Below are 24047 nucleotides of genomic sequence, written 5' to 3' on the forward strand. Positions count from 1 at the left end.
GGTTTTTGTTTGTTGTTTTTTTTATTTTGTTTTTACAAGAGATTCACCATTTATCCAAGCCTCGAAGTGTAAAGTGATCAGTGAGACAACTCAGTGATCATTTTTGGTAAGAATTGTTTAAAATTGTACTATCAAGGGGTCTGGATGACAAGACCATATTCACACAGAACTTGAAGACGACCATGTTGTAGTCAGCTTGGAAGCAAGCCAGTACGACAGAGTTCCTCAGGTCGGTAGTTCTAGGAAAGGTTTGTTCGTGGAATTTGTGTTTAGATTTAAGCGCTGATAAAGAGTAGAACTTGTTGTTCGTAGTTGTAGTTTGACGAATGCTTTTTGTGAAAGTTTGGCGCGGTGGGACCATTGAATAAGGTCAGACGAGCACTTGCCGTGAAAATAATGGAATAGAAAGGACAGGCTCTCAACATCTCTTCTGTCCAAAAGTGAAGCCTCGTATCTTTTAAATAAAAATATTTAATAGCTATGAAGAGGGGGAGTGACACCATAAAAACGAGCGACCTCCGTGCTTCAAAAATTATTATTCTATTTAGTCATCACAATTCTCAATTCATTTTTGCCAGCGATGAACAATGGCTGTACATGTGTATCTAGAACGCGTTTTGTCATATGAGGGGTGTTTCAAAGGGACATTTTCGTATTTTTATTGACTAAAGAAGACAGAGGTAGTGCCATTAAAACGAGAGACATTTTGCGCTTCAGAATTGTTTCCTACATTATCACTACCATTTTTCCGAGGTACATCCATGATAGGTGCTGCTTTTTTCAGAGTTTTACATCGTTAATATCTGCAACAAAGAAATGAAAATTTCAGGTCATGAATATATACATTTAGTCCCATTCCTTCTAATCCATTCGGCTGGAATAAAAATAAAGTACCTCAAAATGATTGAGAATCTGTATTACAAACGAGTCGGATTATTGTTTTCATCGTAAAAGTTATTTCACAACGTTTCAGCCAATATAACCTCCGATCTTTTTCATGTGAAGCTTGTCGAATCTAGGAATTTTTTCTGTCAAACTCGAGAATCTTTCTGTTGAAGTCTGGAATCTACAGAATTTTGAATGGAATCTTTTATTTAATCCACGGTGTTGCATGATCTCGCTCCGTCAGCCATGACCAAGTAGAAAGCTTAGGTATTTTGCAATTATATTCTTAGCATCGCCCGCACTGAGGACCAAAACTTCTTGTCAAGAAAAAAATCACTTACAAATGAATTTTACCTAATACTTTATTCGTTATGTCACTGCCTTGCGGACCCAGGTTTAACTGAAAGATTTTCAAGTTTGATACGCAAAAAAGGTCGGAGGTTACATCGGCTGAAATACTATGAAAATAGTAGTCAAGATGAGAACAGCAGTCCCAATAATCCAAATAATCCAAATAATCAGAACTAATTCATTCTAAAATGAAGCAAATCGTTTTATATTAACATTTTTTGCACCAACAAAATCATTATCTTCTGTGTAACCTTTATTTTGTAAGCTGGTACGTGATGGACGGCTTCTAGAAATTTACTCTTATACTAACTTATCCTTAGCCAGGTGTTAATTTATATTTTTCTACAGTTCAGACTATCACTTCCATCCATCGGCTAACCATGCTACTTAAAGTGTTCTAGATTTATTCACCCACAAATTCGCATCTATTCTTTTAACATGACGATACCACTGAAGCCTCTTATTTTGCTCGCATTTCTCTATTCTATTTAAATAAAATCTTCCTCTGAGCTCATCAGATCTGAACCTGTCTTTAAAACTTGTGTTATGCATCTACCATATCATTCTCATATCAGTTCTTTCCATGCAACTGATGTCCTCAACTTTCACTGGGAATGTTTTACTTCTATACATCATCACATATCGTGCATACGTCTGATAGATTATTCCCCGAAGGAAAACCGAAAAAAATAAATAAAAATAAGATTGTGCAGGTCGTATTTAAAACTAAATGATCTATCTATAGAATAAAAGAAAAATTATTTAAATTTCGGTGGTCAAAACCTAACTGGTATCATACTTAATAATTACAAAAAGAATTTTATACTTTGATATCAAGTTTTGCACTATACAATACAAAAATTGGCCCCCATTACAGGTATAATAACCATGTATAGCAATAGTTTATTTTTTTTATTTTTGGAGGAAATTGAGATAAAGTGTAATTTAGAGGCATACTCCACCAAATTGAAAAAGGTTACGAAAGAATATAGGGCTGACGTAGACTCACCATGTTTCCTCGAATAATTAACTCCTAATACATGCATACATATATAACTCCTAATAAAATATTAAATAAAATATTTTTATTAGTATATATCAAATAAATACAATCTAGTAATACGGAAATTTAAATTTTAGTGACTTTATTGAAAATTCAAAATGGCGTAATAAAAGACAAATAAAAGGATATAGCAACAACTCTTTAAAATTTGGATGTTGTAGTAATACATTTTATTTTATTTTAATTGATTGATACGAACTATTTCTTCTGAGGAGTAAAGGACAGAATAGATTAATTGATTGATAACATAATTACATGAAGAATTTTGCGCTATGAAAGAGGTGCTTTCACGAGTTGTGAATGTTAACGTACTTATAAGAATGAATTGTAAGATCATTAACATCGTGAAACTTGGAATGTAGACTTTTGTCATTTATTTATTATATGCTCCGTAATTACATTGAGCTTTATAAATTAAGGATTGGTGTGAATTAAATGTGAAGTATAATTGAAAAAAAAACATATTTCCACAGAAATATGTATACAGTGGCATCCAAAATTTAAGGTACGGTCGATCATTTTTATTGAGTGGCTTGTAACTTTATCTATGAAAAGGGGGGATTGGGAGGGAATTTTCCAATGTTTAATAATGGTAGTTAAATAAAAAAAATATATTTTTTTTAATCTTTGATTTTGAATGCATATTATTTTTATTACATATAAATAATTTTAATCAAATTACAAAATTTCCAAAAGTTAAGGAATAAGTAAAATTAATACAAAGTTTAGCAATTTTAATAACAAATTTCTAACAAAGAAAAAGAAAATGATCGACCCTTCCTTAACTTTTGGACGCTAGTGTATATATATATATATATATATATATATATATATATATATATATATATATATAAATAGATAGATAGATAGATAGAGGAAGAGAGATACAGGGACAGAGACAGAAACAAAGAGAGACAGAGAGAGACAGACACAGTGTATGTGTGTGTGTGTGTGAGAGAGAGAGAGAGAGAGAGGAGAGAGAGAGAGAAAGAGAGATTTCTGTGAACAACTGGGATCCTTGTTTTGCCGAACTGAATTCGATATGCATTCTTAAATTTCTGTTGATCTTTTAAATAAATAAATCTTCCTTTGGTTTTTAAGCGAAAGTAAGCTTTGTTTATGTCGATGTTTAGCAAATAATTAAAAAATTAGCACAATTAAAAATAAATTAACTTTATTTAATACTTTCAAACATAATTAAAACAATTTTATTGCTAAAACGATATTTAATATACTATAAAATTAGAGAATTACTTCAGGGTAGATTTTCTTTGAATACATAGAATATGTAGATGTTATGAACAAATAAAAGTGAATTAAATCCGTTTTCCGTATGGAAAGTAATTTGTGAAACATTCTACCTTTTGTATATATTAGTCCAATTATGAACAAACAAACAAACATACAGACAAGAATAAGACTTTATTATAATAGATATTGTGTATAATATAATAAATAAAGAATTGGTTCCATAATGATAAATACAAAATCTGCATGAAATAAATTATATAAAATATTTAAGTGTTTTTACAACAGGGAAACGTCGGGCGGTCTTCTAATATTTCTGTCTCTGTCTCTGTCTACCTGTCTGTCTCTCTCTCCCTGTATGTTTGTCTGTCTGTTTGTCTGTCTGTCTGTCTGTCTCTCTCTCTCTCTCTCTCTCTATATATATATATATATATATATAATTTGAGGTTGCTATTTTCCAAAGGTAGGGTAACCAGTGAAATATAACGAGGTTCATACAAGAGTGCTCAATACAGAAGTAGAGCAGGTTACATTTTTTTTTCATAAGCAGTAGTTTGTTGGTACACAGTCATGAGCATGTTTCGGTCTACTAGTATTGACTAACTAGAGACCTCAGGTTTTCGAAAATAAGGGTTGTCGCCTGATGAGGTCTCTAGTTAGTAAATACAAGTAGACCGAAACATGCTCATGACCGTGGAGCAACAAACTACTGCTTATGTAAAGACATATATATATATATATATATATATTTAGTAATTTCACTATTACATTAAAATACACTTAGCTCTTTAGACTATTATTCTAATCTCCTTTAAATTATATATATATATATATATATATATATATATATATATATAATGAATGCATATATGCAATAATACCCGAGTGCGCTTATCGAATAGTGATAAAATGAAAACCGTTGGAGGATATTCATGATTTAAATTTGGCGGACAAGTAAGGCATACACTACAGTTTATTTATACAAAACATGGTTAGATTGCAGAAAGGATTATGTAATTTTTAGTTATCTCAATCTTTATATTTACTGGAAGACGTGACTTTAATCTGGATTGTTTACTCAGAATTTTTACTAGGATTAAGATTATTTTTTAAGTGGATGAATGGTGAGATGAAAATAGATTTTTGCAATCTAGTAAGTTTTGCAGGTAATTTTTTCGGTATAGAGGGTCATTCTGTACTGTTTCACGGAGGGATTTAACTGGACTCCAGCTTATTTTAGTAGATTAATATAAAAACGAAAGCTATTCGTGGCACGCATTACAACCCAGAGTTAATATTTTTCTATATACTTTTATTTGCTGGTTTTATAAGAAATATGACATTGAGTGACCTTTGCAATCTTTCATTAATCTGACTGATAAAAAAAACGGTAAAACAAATCATAGAAATCACCCAATCCAAATAGCACACACAAATCAACCAATCAAAACAGAACACACAAATGATTTGAGGCAAGTCGTTCTTAATGGCTGACAAGTTTGACATTAACATGCATTTGTTGTCGTCTGATGGAATTTAGCTCCATTAACTTTTCAGTGTTATGTGTTATTGAAAAGCCATCGCTCAGGGAGGAGAACGAAGAATCTCATGGATTCTAATTGCTCCTCTTAATTAAGCTTGAATTATATGAATGGGGCTTCTGAGATTTGATGTTAATTGGGATCGGTCTGTCACAGTGAATTAAATAAACAGGGTCGTTAGAATTTCTCAAGGGTTACAAGCTACCAAATTATTTACATGTTTTCTTTTTAATATTGTGTCACTACTTGTGAAGACCAAGAGCCACTTTGGGAATAAGGTTTAATGCGACTCTCCATTGAGAGTTTAGACACACTATGGGGATATCAACATTGATTAAAAGTGTGAACCGGATTTGATTAGTTTGCTGGACTTTATGGGAAGACCTTGTTGACATTTAATTTGAATACGACCAAGTTATAATATACAGGTAAGCAACCCCATGATAATATGTTTCGCATTAAGTAAAGTATTTAGTTTGGAATTTCTAGAATATTACAATATATCACATTATTTAAATATTGTTTTCCTATGAGATGTCCACTAACTCAGGTCAAGAGCCACTCGAGGAAAAAGTAAATGAGACAATGAATGTGAGCTGAGAGTAAAGGAACACTATAGGAGTATTAACATAATCACAGGTAAAAAGTCTGCTTCATTAGATACAGGGTGGTTTACATCAAGAACTGGTTGACATTGTGTTTGAAGACGTCCAAGTTGTAATCAACAGAGAAGCAATTCTACAGTGATGTGTTCCAAATGAAATATAGGTTTCAACTTGAAATTCCGTGAAGGTTACGAACAACATTATTTGTATTATTTGCATTATTTGGACTACTGTTCTTATATTAAATGTTATTTTCACAACCTTTCGTCCGATGTAACTTTTGAGTAAATGTTTATGACGCAATAGATATATGTCCTGCATAATAATCCGTTCTAAATGATTATCTTCTTGAGATTTAGGTTTAATTCTTAGTAGGGGAAACACTAAGAAAATAATAATGAATATTTTAAGACTTCTACTTCGTTATGATTAATGAAACAAGAGAAAGATGCCCCTGACGTTTAAATAAAATATTCTGCTTGATATTCTGTACATATTCCAGGGTTTGATGAAACGTTGTAAGAATTATATACACGGCGAGAACAATAGTCTGAATAATGCAAACAATACAGATTAGCAATCCTCATCTAAAAATTCCAAAACAATACAGATTACCAATCCTCATCTAAAAATTCCAAAACAATACAGATTACCAATCCTCATCTAAAAATTCCAAAACAATACAGATTACCAATCCTCATCTAAAAATTCCAAAACAATACAGATTAACAATCCTCATCTAAAAATTCCAAAACAATACAGATTACCAATCCTCATCTAAAAATTCCAAAACAATACAGATTACCAATCCTCATCTAAAAATTCCAAAACAATACAGATTAGCAATCGTCATCTAAAAATTCCAAAACAATACAGATTAGCAATCCTCACCTAAAAATTCCAAAACAATACAGATTAGCAATCCTCACCTAAAAATTCCAAAACAATACAGATTACCAATCCTCATCTAAAAATTCCAAAACAATACAGATTAGCAATCCTCACCTAAAAATTCCAAAACAATACAGATTAGCAATCCTCATCTAAAAATTCCAAAACAATACAGATTAGCAATCCTCATCTAAAAATTCCAAAACAATACAGATTAGCAATCCTCATCTAAAAATTCCAAAACAATACAGATTACCAATCCTCATCTAAAAATTCCAAAACAATACAGATTAGCAATCCTCACCTAAAAATTCCAAAACAATACAGATTACCAATCCTCATCTAAAAATTCCAAAACAATACAGATTAGCAATCGTCATCTAAAAATTCCAAAACAATACAGATTAGCAATCCTCACCTAAAAATTCCAAAACAATACAGATTAGCAATCCTCATCTAAAAATTCCAAAACAATACAGATTAGCAATCCTCACCTAAAAATTCCAAAACAATACAGATTAGCAATCCTCACCTAAAAATTCCAAAACAATACAGATTAGCAATCCTCATCTAAAGATTTCCAAAACAATACAGATTAGCAATCCTCACCTAAAAATTCCAAAACAATACAGATTAGCAATCCTCATCTAAAAATTCCAAAACAATACAGATTAGCAATCCTCACCTAAAAATTCCAAAACAATACAGATTAGCAATCCTCATCTAAAAATTCCAAAACAATACAGATTAGCAATCCTCACCTAAAAATTCTAAAACAATACAGATTAGCAATCCTCACCTAAAAATTCCAAAACAATACAGATTACCAATCCTCATCTAAAAATTCCAAAACAATACAGATTACCAATCCTTATCTAAAAATTCCAAAACAATACAGATTAGCAATCCTCACCTAAAAATTCCAAAACAATACAGATTAGCAATACTCATCTAAAAATTCCAAAACAATACAGATTAGCAATCCTCACCTAAAAATTCCAAAACAATACAGATTAGCAATCCTCACCTAAAAATTCCAAAACAATACAGATTACCAATCCTCATCTAAAAATTCCAAAACAATACAGATTAGCAATCCTCATCTAAAAATTCCAAAACAATACAGATTAGCAATCCTCACCTAAAAATTCCAAAACAATACAGATTAGCAATCCTCACCTAAAAATTCCAAAACAATACAGATTAGCAATCCTCACCTAAAAATTTCCCAAACTATACAGATTAGCAATTCTCATCTAAAAAAATTCCAAAACATAATTCAACATTACTTATGTTTTAAACGAATATTTTCGTTATGGTTATTGTTATATTCAGAAAGTTTCAGTCGTTGTATTTTCTTACCTTTTTCACTTGTCCTATCTCATCTCATATATACGTCTAAATCACGTTGGCACACCAGTTTTTACCAGATCACCGACGTTAAGCAACGTCGAACCTGGACAGTACAAGATTAGTGACCATTTGGGAAGGCGAGGCGCTGAATCTACCGCGAGTTAAAAATGCCAGGTTTTAAAACTGGTGCGGCCTATTCTTCTCTCGAGGGTAGATGGACCTCTCTTAAGCTGTGATAAGCAATCCATCTAGTGATGGTGTCACGAGAAAAATACCGTTGATAGTCCTAGCGAAACATCAAGTATTCAGCTACGGACAAGATTTGAATTACACTACAAACTCATATAGTGAGTTTAATCCCAGCTGTGGCCGCATGTTACGCTTTTTATGTTATCTCATACTTGGTGTTATATAAAGTTTTGTTTATACTAATGGGTCATTATTTATCTACTAAATATTAAGGATTAAAGAGATCAACAGCGTAAAATGATCGCTACTGCATGACGATTGGAAATAATAGTTGGGCAGAAAATTACTTAAGACTAATTACTTATTCAAAAGCACGGCTCAACACGTATTTGTTTACATTAGACTTGGATAGAGTTATTTTATAGTCGGTTGGGAAGCAGACCCATTGCTTCTTGTTTCACAGATGTTGTGTTCTTGGGAAGAAACTTTGCTCAGGGAAGTTTCATTTGACTTTCGTAAAGGGGAAAAGAAGAAGGTTCCTTGCTGTAGTTGTAGCTGAACACGTTCCTGCTGTGAACGTTACTGTCTTGCAGTTCGAAACCAGTAATCAGATCTCAGACAAGCATCTACCATATAAATTCCCACTGCTGACGGTTATAAATAAAGACACTAAATAGAGGAATCGTATTTTGACGTTATTCAGCATATATGAAGAAAGTAAAGGCAGAAATACTTATGAGCAAGAACATTTCATTATTACAAGGAGCATAGGATGTTAACCCCACTGACATCAGGGTTCCAACTTAAATCCTGAGATAATGAAATGACAGACCACCATTTATATATATATATATATATATATATATATATATATATATATATAACAGTAGATATATGTGTGTGCCTCTGTGTGTGACGATATTAAAGTAATAAAGTATAGGTCACATGACATTGAAATTAATAGGAACTAGTAAGCATACACAATGGATGGTTTATAACGAGTACAATCTTTGTTATGATTGAGGAATATGAGGTATATACATGAATCAGCAAATTGAAATGCAAGCTTTTGATTACAGTTTCCCGACATATTTTTACTTCCTACAGTGCATACCCAAATTCAGTCGATTTTTTTACGTCGTTTATTATTAAATACTTATTCGATAGTTAAATCAATAGGAGATCCGGCAGGAGCGTTTTGATTGGCATCTAAGTCATATTTTTAACTTTTGAAATTAGTACTATATATTAGGTACAATATAATATTCAATAGAGAATTGGCTCTGTAATAATAAATATGGAATCTGCATGAATTAAAATATACTTAAGTGTATTTTACGACCCGGCAAGCCTCTCTTCTCCCTTCCCCCGGTAGTTATAAATAGAGATGCTGCACTAGAGAATGGATGCTTCATTACCAGTTTGCTTACTAGGGAGTCTAGTGTTACCTGTTCCAGGACAATTTAGTACAATTAGCCGTTCTTAGCAACCTTACAGAAAACACACATTGATTAATAAATAACCATCATTTTCTATAGAATTAACTGGATGACCACGATTTACTATAAATAGAAACGACTGACCGGTTGTCTTCATTGCTAGTTTTGTTGTATAGCCAGGTGTTCATATTGTGGAGACATATATCGGGTACATTTTAAAGAGAGACGGGGACAGTCATTTCTTATGATGGAGAGGGGGACACATTACTTAGATGTTCATTATAACGATGAGTGGACAACGTTCATATAAAGGATGTTTCACATTACCTTTAATTATTGAAGAATGACACAACACGAAGACGCAGTTACAAATTATGATGTGCTCTTTTATTACATTCGGCCGGTTGCAATGATGATGGTTCCAGGAATTCAAAGCCGACGACATGATTAAAACTTTTTAACCCTTCACTTCCAAAGGATTACCCTCCCCTCTGAATTGATCCGGACTCGACTGCCTCCTGTCTCCCATCTGTCCATCTCTGTCTCCAACTCCTAAAACTAGCAAACTATATTGAGAATTCAGTTTCTGCTATGACGTCGTGTATGGCTTCAAACACGTGCCACACACGCGTGGGAAACTCACGTGGCTTAAACATACATTTCCAAAATACACTTCTGCCAATAAAGAATTCTCCCAACCTATTTTTCGACCTAACTTATTTTTCAATATGTTTTTAGTTTTCTCTTGTTCGTTCTTCTAACTGACATTACTTTAATTCAGTCTTCATAAAAAAGAATTGAACAATCAAATTTTTTTCAAACAACATATCTAAACTATTTTATGTGAAAACTGGACAATGCGAAAATTCCATTTCTGACCCTATTCATGAACCTTGCTTACGAGGTTCGAATCCCGGTCTATCTAATCTCATTTTTACTTATCTAATGTTTTTCTTACTTACAAGAAAAGGGAGACCTTTCTTGTAACAGTTTTACATGGGTTATTAAAGCGGTGTGCTCCTTGTTTCAAAGCATTACACTACAATTAGAACATCTTAGTTATTCTGTGCATAAATAGCTTTAACTGATAAGTAAGCAATAATTATTTTTTTAATTTGTATTCCTGTGCCTAATGTTCATTAGATTTCATGATGTACTCTTCCGTCAAATTCGTCACATGAGATCCGTCACAACAGCTAAGTTGCTCGAAATCCACACAGATTGTTTGCTTCTAGTGGTAAAGGTTTTTTTGCAGAACCAACCACACTTTTAGGTACAACTACTAGCCTTTTTCAGTACAATGGCCGCCACAAGACAGCAGATAGTAGACCTCAGTGTTTACATCAGAGTTTTCCTTCTCCTAGATGCATGCTTTAACGAAAATCGAGGGTGCATTCCAACTAGTGGATTAAACACGCCTCCAGATACCCTAGAAATTTCTACATCTATAGTACCTAGTCTTTACAAATGGTCACCCGTCTGGTACTGGTCAGGTTTCTCATTTTTAAACTTCCATGATCTTGTGAGAACTGGTGTGTTAACGTGATTATGATTGCATTCCATAGTTAGATGTATATTATAACTAGGGCTATCGAAAGAGAATATTTTTAAAAAACTATTTTGACTCTCGAGTATATATCAGTTAATACCTTATATATTTAAGATAGCGATGTGGTTCTCAATCGGTTAACTATATCTAATTGTGTCGAGTATATACCCGAGAGTCAAACACTGAAAAGAATATTCTTTTGTCATATCTCTATTTATTACACATCCGAATTCTTTTTTGATTACTCGTGCTATGTACAGAGGTTAGGCAAAATAATGGATAATAATCGAAGGCAGTGGTTTTCTGACGGCAACCCTTCGATTAAATCTAGTATTGTGAAGCTTTCAGCGACAGGTTTTTGTTGAAACGAGGTGATTCAGGTGATTGTTCCGCTTGTAATTGTAGTTCTCGGTGACATGGTTCTGTGCTGTTTCTTAACAATCCTTACAAGACATTACGATCTCTTTCCGACAGCTTTGGCGTTCTTCCAGAATTTTGTTTAAGGAAAGATGTTTTCCTATCTTTTTCATATTCTGTCGTCACCTTCTAGACAGTTCATCTTGGTGCAGCCACCATATTAGCCACACCTGTTAGAATATATGTTTACCTTAGCTTTCCCGGTGTTAACTTACCCTGTAACGGCAAACGTTCTCCAAGAAATCTCATCAATTTTTTTAATGCGAATTAACCAACAAAGTATTCTATTTAGTACACGACTCTTCCTCTGAAGCCATCAAATCTAAGCCCGTTTTTTTTATAAATTAACATCCATCATTCTCATATCATTTCTCTCCTTTCAATGCATATGCTCAACCCTCAATTATGAATTTGTCGGTCTTGCTTTTTGTTCAGCGTTTTCATACATGTCCACGTGGTGGAAAGAACTTAGTGAAGAACTCATCAAATCAAGGGAAATGTTCGAATTTATAGTAGTGTAGATATGTCTAAGTCACAATGTTCATTTGCTACACAAAAAATAAAGGAAACTGAAAATTAGACAGGAACAATATGAATACCTTGTACATATTCAAATATACAATATTAACATATGTACTTGAAGGTTGAGGACATACGTTGCATAGAAATAAATGATATGAGATTTATCAGATGGACGTGCAATTTTTGTCTTAAAACCAAACTTGTAGCTGATGACATCATACTGAGATTAAATCTTGACCGGATAGGGTGTTTCGTGCTAAATTAGAAGCTTTGTGAGTTTGTTCATAATAAAAGAATAGGTAAACGTTCTTTTATTGGTAGTTATAGAGAAATTGATGTAACAGGGTATATGAGAGGAGGAAAAGCAAGAAAAATAATGAGGGGAAGTGATAAGGATGAACTTGGTAAAAAAAAAACAAGATAGATAAAGACCCAGCTAAAGATAGGTAATTTCGGAAATCAATTTTTAAATGTAGTTCAACACATCATGGTACATTGAACATACGTTGAATAGAATATGGTCATTAACATATTATGAATATTAGTTATTTGTTTGTTTTTTTTTTGTATTTTTATATCTGAAATCTTCGAATGATGTTTTATGGCGAATTCTTTTCTTTATATTTGTTTTTTTTTCTTTTTATCCTGTCACAGACCAAATTCTGTTTCAATACTAAATCGGTTCCCAGACAAAAACAACTTTAAAAAGTAGATTTCAACAACCAAACGTTTTTAGATTAAAAAATTGCCTCGAGGCTGAATAGTCTACCCCGACCCTGACTCAAACGTTTTACAGGACAAATCTTTAGAGAAAACTTAATTCACTGTGTCAGCACCTTCTAATGAAATAAGCACTTTTTTCAGATTAAAGAAATGAACAATAAAGAATCGTCGACGTTGAATAGAATCTATATAATTATAAAACCCTGAAAAAAATATTGTACATATATACCACCCGATATATATATATATATATATATATATACATACATATATATATATATATATATATATATATATATTACAATAGAAAATGCTAGCAGCAAAACTTATATGGTTAAGATTAAACTTAGAAAATTAAATAGACTAGTTGTAAAAACTAGAAAAGAAAAAGACAAGATATTCTAGTAAAAAATATAATAAATTTATAACTTAAAATATATAGTACTTGAAATTGCTCACTTATCAAGGCTCGAAGGCCACTTGATAGTAAGGTTTAATGAAGGTGAGGTGGTTGTGTAATAGCCGTAAATGGTGTAAATTGGATAGAAATTTATTATTTATGAGCAAAACTCAACAAGGACTTGTTTACATTGGATTTAAAACTACCATGTTGTATTGAACCGGGAAGCAGGACATTGCATCAGCGTTTTACAGGCGGGCAGTTCTGGGAAAGTAGATTTGTTTATAAAATATACGTTTAGATTAAAGCACAGAGAGTGGGGGAAATCGTTCATAGTGGTTGTAGACAGTAGAGTATTTTTGTGAAAGCTTGGCAAGGGCGGGATCATAGATTGGAGTTCAGTCGATCATTTACCATAAAAATAACGACAGAGCAGAACTAGATTTTCAATGTCTCTTCTGTGTAAAAGAGATTGCAGGGAAGAGAAAAGGGAATCACCTATTGCGGTTCTAAGCTAGTTTTGAACTCTACCAAGATTTAGCAACAGTACTCCATTGTAAGGCCAACCTTGCTCTTAAACAAATAGAGGATCGCATCAATAGGGAGATACGTACTGGAACGGTAGAGTGATCTAACCATTTTCCAAGCGATCTTGGCCACATATTTTATGTGTGTGTTCCATTTCAGATAGGGAGTGGAAGTCAGTCTCAGAAGCTTGTCAGGACATGGTACTTCCCAAGACGAGAGCCATATATTTCAATTGGGGTGTGATGGGGGTCAGAGCGATTATGACGAAAAGAGAGCAACTTGGTTTTCTATGCATTAAAATAAACCAGCAACCTTTTATTTTAGATTGCACCATGTTATCAAATCAGAAGAGAATCAGAAGTATTTTGATCATTACTGTCTTTTGATGTGTCGCAGTAGATTATGGTGTTGTCTGGATAAATATGTACGAATAATCAAAGAATGTGATTTGGGAGATCATGTATGAGGATTAGGAAAAGGGTTCGGTCCAGTATTGAACCTTAAGGGTTGCCACCGTTAATACTATTAGTTTCTCATTTCTGTCTATCAAGGACTACTCTTATAAGTCTATCAGAGAAAAAGGATTTAATAATTGAGAGGAAATTTTCAGCTATTTTATCGCTGGCGATCTTGTTAGGTAGTCCTTTATGCTATACTCTATCAAAATCATTTGATATGTCAAGAGCTATTGCTCTAAAAACGAAGTCTTTGTTTAGAGATTAACTAATACTATATAATGTTACACTTAGTCAATCCTGTAGATCTTGCAGAACGGAAACCATATTTCATGTCACTGAGCAAGTTATTTTTGCTGATTAACCTGACCATTTCCCCGTTTATCACAGATTCCAGCATCATTTTCGTGATGCACAGTAGATTGATTGGTCTGTAGCGAGAGGGAGATGATCGGTCTTTGGAATTTTTAAATACGGAGCAGGCTGATAAAGTTTTCTAGTGTTGAGAAGCATTTCTCCTTAAAGCAACGCTTAAACAACTTTGTAAATATGGGAACTAGTTCCAGTTTAAGCGTTATGCGCACTATTACTGGGATGCCTTCATGGTCAGTTGCTTCACTGGAATCAAGGTCTCTGATAAGCTTAGCAACATCACGTATAGATATTTGTCTATCACATAGTGTGTTTTCAAACACAGGCTGAAATATGTGGCCCTGTTCGCAAAGGGTAGAATTTGTTGCAAAGTTCTTGGAAAATAGTTTTACATTATTAGATGCTGACGAAATTACTTCAGGTCCATTGATGATGGTTGGGATTGAGGACACGCTACAGTTAAGGATCCTGTCTATTATTCCGTCAAAATGGTGGAAACGAAGTCGCTTCCCAGCTACTTTAAACTTGACGTACTGAGAATAGGAATCTCTTTGATTCTTTATTACTCATTTACAATGGTTGTTGGCAGTCATAAAGGTGGTTTTAGTTTTACCACATCTGTTACGTTCGAAGAAATGGAAATAGTGATTTCTGTGCGCGATAGCAGCAACGCAATCTGGCTAGCTGTCAGGCTTTTGCAGCAATTTTTAGAATGTATAAATCGGTTTATACCAACAATTAACAATTATATATATATATATATATATATATATATATATATATATATATATATATATAAACATTTCCATGTTCTAAAACGTGTTCATCCTAAATTCTACGAAAGTTTGCAGAATGAAAGAACTATGAATAAACAGAATTCAATGTTATAATATAATGAATCAATCATCTATATATATATATAAAAGCGAAAATGTGTGTATGTTCGCTTTTTGTGTATGTCCAAGAAAGGTTTTTTTTCCGAGAAGCGGTCGGTCTACTTCTTAACACTTTTTATATCACATATAAATCATAATATCTACGAATTAATAATGGAGGTCGCCTGTCTATTTAATTTTCTCGACCTTAGAAAGATAAATATTCAACATTTTTTGCTCGCCGCATGTGGATTAGGGTTTTTCGTATAATAAAAGCGACACTAATTCTGGTCACGATAGCCGGAAATGTCTGAAAGCAACCAGATTTGATCAATTTGGAAATATTTTACTTATATCAGATAATTGCTATTCAATTTGGACAATCCCTTTTTATGGGGAGCTTACCTCCCAAAACATTTTATTTTATTTTACCCCCCCCTCGCGGAGTGTTGATTTATGCAAAACCATACACACACCTTCAAACGCAAGGAAACGCCGGGTACCCCCCCCGCTAGTCCTATAATAAAACATAGAAAATTAATTAAATAAATAAACATTAGTTTGTCAAAAGAATATGAAAATTAGTTAACCTTCATGTAGCTACTCATATATTTATCGCTGGAGTCTGAGTGACAACACGTCTCTTAGGTTTCAAATATTCTTTTCAATCACAATTAAATACAAAACTGGGTTCTATGGAATCTGAGTGATAATTAGCCTCCTCCCCACAATATTTCAGTAATCGTCATAGCGTTCGTTTAGATCTCTGCATGGTGCTTTCCCTCTTCGTTTTTTTTTCAGACCCACATATCCTTAAACGATTATTATTATTATTATTATTATTATTATTATTATTATAATTATTATTAATATTCTTCTTCTTCTTCTTCTTATTATTATTATTATTATTATTACTAGTAGTAGTAGTTATCGTAATAGAGAAGGACGGTAATTATTAGCCCTAATTACACACTTTGTGTCGAGTTATCAAGAGTTTCGTTTTTAAGAGTATGTTTATTGTTTAACAGGCCCACAGGCCACTCGGGGATAAGTGTTAACGAATATTCGGTTGGTGATGGATAACATCTTGAGAGGATTGGAAATTATACCAGAAGATGATTTTGTGGAGCTTATCAGTATTGAGTATACATTTTCTCTTTAATGTAAAGCACTTAATGCGAATACACATGTATTTGCTTATGAAATATTTAATAGACAGTCAGAACAATGTTTCTGGTCGAAATAAACCTTGATTGCCAATGAATAACCCGGAGGTGTGCGTGTATGTATGTGTGTATTTGTGCGTGTGGTGGGGGTGGATCTTGAAACTTTATTGGCAAGGAACCTATGGCTAGAATCATGCAGAGAACCTTCAAATTTGCTACTTTCTTTTGAACTTCTTCAATTGCTTTCTTTTCTTTTCCCATTCTCAGTGGGATGTTTTAATACATCTCAAAACCATTGATAGATTCCGACATGAAGATCAATGTTACTTGAGGCTGTTCCTGTTTTTACATAAACTTACATATGCGTTATTTTTTTTACTTCCCTTTTTTATTGTTGTTGATCTATTTCATTATTTTCTATTCGTTACTTCTATCTTTATTTTTTTTTTTTTTTAAATATTTTCTCTTTTTTTATAATCTTTTAGTCTCGTTTCTATTTCTGCCTTTCATCATAATTCATTATTCTTCTCGTCTTCCATACTTATTATCGGGTCTATACTTTAAAAAATAGTTTTACAATTCTCGACTTTAACATATTTTAATAAGCTTACTGGCTTTGTTTTAATAACGACGAACAGCACGAATTTCTCAAAGGTTTTAGTGAATTCTGAGACAATATATATCTTTCAATTTTGTTGCATAAATAATATCCGACTGTTGTTTTATAACTTGTACGTAACAAGGCTTATAATATAAATGGACGCTATCTATATCATATTTCTTTTAGTTTGGCTGTTGGTCTGTTATTATAACTTGAGCGGGGTGGAACACATTCTGCTATGTCATTCCAACGAGGGACGTTTCCGCGTAATAAAACGAAGAGCCAGCTACGGTACGTTATGAAAAATTCTAACAGTCATAACACGTAGACTCGCTCGTATCGTATAACTATTCTCACATGTCTGTTATAAAAAAAATATAGTGTCCATCAGACTCCACGAGGTTAAAATACAATAGCCTCGTTGTACGTACCGTTATCCATAGAAGATCCTCGCTAAACAGATCGATGTGACATTCTGCTCAGCGAAAGGACACAGAGAAAAAAGGGCATAAAAACAAGTTTGTCGGCATCAATAAATGTAAAATTGATTACACGAGCCGTTATTTTGATTTTTCAATTATATATATTTAAAAACAATGTTGGTCGCATAGTTCAGGTTGGTAAAATAAAATAACAATAGATAAAAAAAGAAAAAATAGTCAAGAAAAGGAAAGAAAAATAGAAACGTTTTCACTCAACAAACCTAGTGACGGACGCCATTATTTTCTCTCCCTCTCGTTTTTCCACTTCCTCTAATATACATATCTTCGACTATGTTGAAGAGACAGAGAGGGGGCACTCCCATGCGTTATTGATAAATTGAGTTTTTTCTTAGTCTTTTCTTTACTTTTCTGGGGGGGGGGGGGGTTCTATCGGCCAGATCTATGTATCCAAACTTTCTAATGTTCTTTTTCGGGGAATATCTTTGTTGTTTCGAGTTAGTTACGCTGATTTTCGCCATGGGTTTCGTCATGGGTTTCAGAGTTGCTATTTCTCGGAGAGGCTTCACGACTCTCTATATTCGTCCATCTGTGCATCATTGGAGAACTGGTTTGCTTTACGGCTAGAGCCTTAGTTGCTAGGATTCCTATACAGCAACTCCACTCAACTTCTAACTCAGTTTACTGATCAAGCTCTCTCTTTATCTGACTTTCGTAAAACGGTTGTGCAATCCAATTTATACTCAGGTTAGTGGTCGGATTGATGGTATACGATTTACTTCATCCACCAATCATTACTTGCTACACCAATTCTCGCTGGAAGATCATTGGCCAACCAGATTGGTTGCTCCTGGCCATGCTTTTAAAGGACAAATGTGATCTCACGTCTCATTTTTTAACCAGTATCTAACGGGGTTAATCCTTGGTTTGACATTTTTCTTCAACAATCGAAATCTTAAAGCGAAGTGATATTTTCTCTTCGCTTGGAAATCAATCTTAACCCAAAACAAAAAAAAAACATGTTTTCCTATTTTTGCTTGGTTGTTGCATTTATTTTATTATTAAGCTATCACACATATAGATCAACCTAATATCCACTACTGGATGTAAAGGGAATGGAATCAGGGGCGATGTATTATAGCAATTACCGGACGGCTCCAGTTTCACCTCGCCTGGCAGAGGGGTTGAAGTTCCCAGGACTAGTTACACCAATGAGGTACTGGGGTATTATAGTATCTGCTCGATGCAATGTAAGGGAATAACAGTGATTAGTCACCACAATACCACATTTAATTAGAAGTGTTCTAGGAAACTACTTAGCCGACCTAATGGAAACTTTCGATGGACCTTTAATATACTGAGATGCAGCGAACTAAGTATTATGGAATCCGTTCGATGCGTAGTTATGGGATGAATATAGAGTAATACTGATTAATATTTAATGAAAAAATAATCCCAAATTTAATCATATTGAAAACTCATTTTTGCATCAAGCATGCATACTTAGTCAGCAAATCATAAAGATCGACGTTTAACGATATAAAAGTTTTAATAATACACTAGGTTACTACCATATTATTACGTGCGTTATAACTTTCCATTGCCTTTTTTGAAAATGGGATCGTCCGATCGTCCGCCAGCCCAGTTGTAAAAGATGGGATCGCCAGATGAAACGTAAAAATATTTTTTAAATTTCATCTTACATCGCTGTTGTGTTGAACGTTAAACTACAACTGAAATATTTTACTTGCTCTTCATTAAAGTGTAGTATCTTCCTTCAGTATGAGAACTGTGGCAGCTACTGTCGTTGGTAAGCTTGAAACCGCTTTTGGGGGTCAGATTTTGCCATGCCCCTAGTGTAAATATGTATTGTGGTGATTGCAGTGATTCCAGTTAAGATTAAGATAATCATTTTTATCACTTTAGGTCAAGGATGAGCAAATACACCCCCTTACCTTTATTGTCCTTCTCCCCAATTTAATTTAAATGATTTCGTAATATTCTCTGAAAACATGTTTAAATTTACAAAATAGTAATACTAAACTAGCGGGACCTGAGGAAATTCCACAGGAGACCAATTCATATGTAATAGATTGATGTTAGCATTCTGTAGATATTTAGCGTAACTGTAGACGCCTTGATATTATTGTAGCTATTTTGTTAAAAGTGTAGAAGATTTGTTCAAGTTTGCAGGGACGCCCGGCGTAGCCGGGTCGTAAAATACGCTTAAATATGATATGTTAATACTTGCAGATTTCGTACATATTATTATAGAATTAATGTTCTATTGATTTTTATATATTATTAAATTGCGATTTCAAAAACAAAATCTATATGACCTGGGTTCATCAGCTTGAACCGAATCCGAAGCCCAAACTTATATATATATATATATATATATATATATATATATATATATATATATATGTATGTATGTATATAAATTTAGTTCCTTCGGCTATAATCGAAACCGGAACTAAAACTTATGAAGAATTCGTGATAAATTATTTGTAAAAAATAGATTGCTAAGGGTCCATCAGCTAAAATCGAAACCGAACCCAAAATTTATGAAGAATTCTTGATAAAATCATTTTTTTAAAATAGATTATTGGAGTGCCATTAGCTTTAATCGAAACCGAAACCAAAACTTATGAGGAATTCTTGGTAAGATTATTTATTACAAGAAATGGAAGTACATAACAATTAAACAACCCGGATGTAAGCGTGACACAGAAAATAACACACACACTATCGTATTATTATATAGATTGTAAATCTGAAATCCTGATTCCAATTTAGATAAAGATGTATTATAAGATTGGGATTCTAAAATAGGTCTACAATTTAAAGCATGAACGTAAGCATCTTACGAAAAATAAGAATGTGGTCCTTAATGAATCTAATATATAAAAGGCTATATGCCCGTTTGTCTGTCTTTATATTTTCAAAACTCTATCTTCTCTGAAACTAAAACTCGCAGAGCGGCGCTAGGCGCGTCTAGTGATTGGATTTTTACGGAACGTTCTTTTATGGGCCTTTAGCCGGTTAAAATAGAATTAAATGGGCCGAAAAGGAGTCAAATTTTTTTTAAAAATCGTCATACATTTTTTACATTCATCTCAGCTTTTTGTAAAATTTGTAATCAGTTCTTATGCGTGTCACGTTGTTGACATAATGACATCGACAGCTTTAAATACTACAGTTTCGGTTTCGATAGCACCCAAATACTTTTTTTCTTTTGAAATTATGACTCTACAATAATATATACGAAATCTGGAAAAAATAAAATTTATTTAAGCGTATTTTACTCAGGGGCAAATCCGGGCACCCCCCCGCTAGTATGGGGTATTTGTTCATTAAAATACACTAAAAAACAGACATTTAGGAAATAATTATTAATTGATGTACTAATATCTATTGTTAAATTTTAAGAGTATAGGAAAAATCTGAATTTGCACGAACGGTTCTCTTCCAATGTTGTGTTCCTTCGCATTAAACTAAATTAAAACTACAATACATGCATAATCACATCCTCACATATATTCCTGCCAGATCACCAAATTTAAGTGACGTTCAGTTTGTTCAGTAAGAAATGGGTTACCAATTGGAGATACCAGATGCTGTATGTGCTCCCCACTTATCTCGGCATTGTTTCCAATTGTCTTGGAATATTCATTGACACTGGAATCAAATACGATTGATTCAGATTAGGTTTTGTAAAATATTGTACCGCTGTTTCTTTACTATGACATGTAAAACCACCATTAAAGGGGATATCCAATGCCTTTTAAGATTTTACAGAGGCTTTGACACCCATCAGCTGATTCCAAAGTTCATAGTGATCGGTTAATTAGTTTAGGGATCAATCCAGTATATATGTAAACGTACTTGTATATGCATATATATATATATATATATATATATATATATATATATATATATATATATATACATATATATATATATATATATATATATATATATATACTTATTATTTTTTAGGGGTACAAAACTTTATTATAGCTGTTAAAAAATGAAGGTTAAGTTTTTTGTATCCATGGTAAAAATAAAGGCGGGGAGTAACCCATTTCATGGAGGTTGAAAATAAAAATTTGGGATGGAATCAGCCGACCGGGTGTCGGCCTTAGTTTTCAAAGACGAATCGATTTTTTTTTTGTATAGGGAAACAAATTAAAACGGGGGAACGACTAAAATAAATTGAAACTATCGGAAAGAAAAAAAAAATTGGGGGAACGACTAAAATAAACCTATCGTTATAATAATTGTACTCTCTCTCTCTCTCTCTCTTTCCCTCTCTCTCTTTCTTTCTCTCCCTCTTACTATATATATATATATATATATATATATATATACTTATATATATATACACTTTTATATATATATATACATATATATATATAGAGAGAGAGAGAGACAGACAGACAAACAGACAGACAGATAGACAGAAAGATGGCGTGTTTCAACACAGAATCCTGTTGGCGTTTCTGTTTTATATGTTTTCCTTTTTTGCAATTTATTTTGGCATTTCGTTTTCTTCATAATTAATTTCCTCTGTTTCCGTTTTAAGGAACACAAGAATCAGCGATTTGTTCCATATATTTGACTACACCCTCTAGTTTATAACAAAGCTATTTAATATTCTTTTATGTGCAACAAATGAATAAGTAATAAGGTGACTGAGTGCAAGCTGGTGCTTGTTGTTTGCGAGGATGGTCCAGAACTATTCACGATGGCACCTTAGAAATAGAACAGATCATGAAAACTTAATTGAAACTTCAGTTGGCAAAGTTCCAGCTTGAATTTTCTGGCAGTTTTTTTCTTTTAGCTCTTCTTCTCCGATTGTTCGTCGCCGATTTTTTATGTTTCTGATTCTATTTTCCAAATTCGATTGTTGCTGTTTATTTCCGTATTTCTATGAGCTTCAGATAATATTTTTTTGGAAGACGCTATAAAATATCTTCTCTGTCCTACAGCTCTTTTTTTTCATAGAAGAAACATTGCAGGTTTCTCTCTATTTGCCGTTATTTCAATATAAGGTGCTTGTCTGAGTTCCAGTCTTTAGTACCGCCGTGTTAGACATGGTGTTCACAGCAATAACTCGACCTTTTACCACAACGAAAACACTTTTTCCTTTCCTCCTCCATATGCTTTGAGTAAGATAAAATTTCTATATACAGTTTCTTTGTGAAACACATAATTGTTGGACTGCTTTCTTGCCGTTTACAACTTGGTCATCTTCAAATCCAATGCTAACAAATTCTTGTCACAGACAACCCCATAAGTAATTAAGAATCAATGTTAATACTCATAGTGTTCCTCATCTTTTGACCCGTAATCATTTACTGTTTCATTAACCATTATCCTCTAGTGGCTCTTGACTTTGATAATAGTGACCTCCAATAGTAAACAAAATAAAAAATGAAAGTTATTACTGACATCATTAACCCTCTCATCAGCAATATGGACAAAAGTCAACACCTAAAAGTCTGGCGATGTAACCATGTATGTTCAGGTTTATCTTGTCAAACTCAGAAATCTTTCTGTCAGATTCAGGAATCTGTACAAAATTTCGATTGCAGCGCTTTATTTAACTTAAGAAATTATCTGATATTTATCGGTTTGTCGATCCATCTATATATCCATTTATATATAATTATTTCTATCTCAATCTAGTTATCTATCGAACCAGCGAGGTAAATAAGAGATGCGATGTGAAGCTATGTTTTTATAAAAGTTATCAAAATATTATTCAGGTATATAATGAACAAGTTGCACCGGAAGTTTAAAAATAGCTGACCGGAAGGACGTGGTTACCACGTGATCAGCTTAGCTGAACATAGAGTTCAAGTTGGAATTTTTATATAAAGAAAAGCGGACGGATAAACGGTTGTCTCTTCCCCCTTACGAGGGAGATGACGTGTCTCCAAATTGGAGATTAGCATAACCCACAAGCAAAGATTATTACTTTCCATTCTTCCTGCGTTCGACACCTGGAAAGTGAATAAAAAAACATAGAACCAAACATTCTTTTGGAGTAAAATGCTTTCGTTCCAACAGAATCTAACTTCCCTCCAAGAACAGTTGAATTCAAGGTGGACCACAAGACCAACGACGCAGTTGATGAGGTATGTCGAATACATGTATGATATGAACACACTTGCAAAATACCTTTAGACGATCACGGAAAGAACTAAAATAAGTCACAAATATATCCTGGGTTCCAATAGTGAAGAGAAACTAGATAAAGAATGGTGACACATACACACACCCAAACCCCACTACGTAACATACGTCTTTTTGATGCCTTCTCAAACCCAACCATACAACAGCACCTGGTTGTGGTTGGCGGAACAAGAGCATGCTTTCTGCCTGGATTATATTAAAAGGTTTATTTTTAAATTCTATACAGATTT

Source organism: Euprymna scolopes, chromosome 9 (genome assembly GCF_053919585.1).
Source record: "Euprymna scolopes isolate OS-2025 chromosome 9, ASM5391958v1, whole genome shotgun sequence".
Taxonomy (NCBI): domain Eukaryota; kingdom Metazoa; phylum Mollusca; class Cephalopoda; order Sepiida; family Sepiolidae; genus Euprymna; species Euprymna scolopes.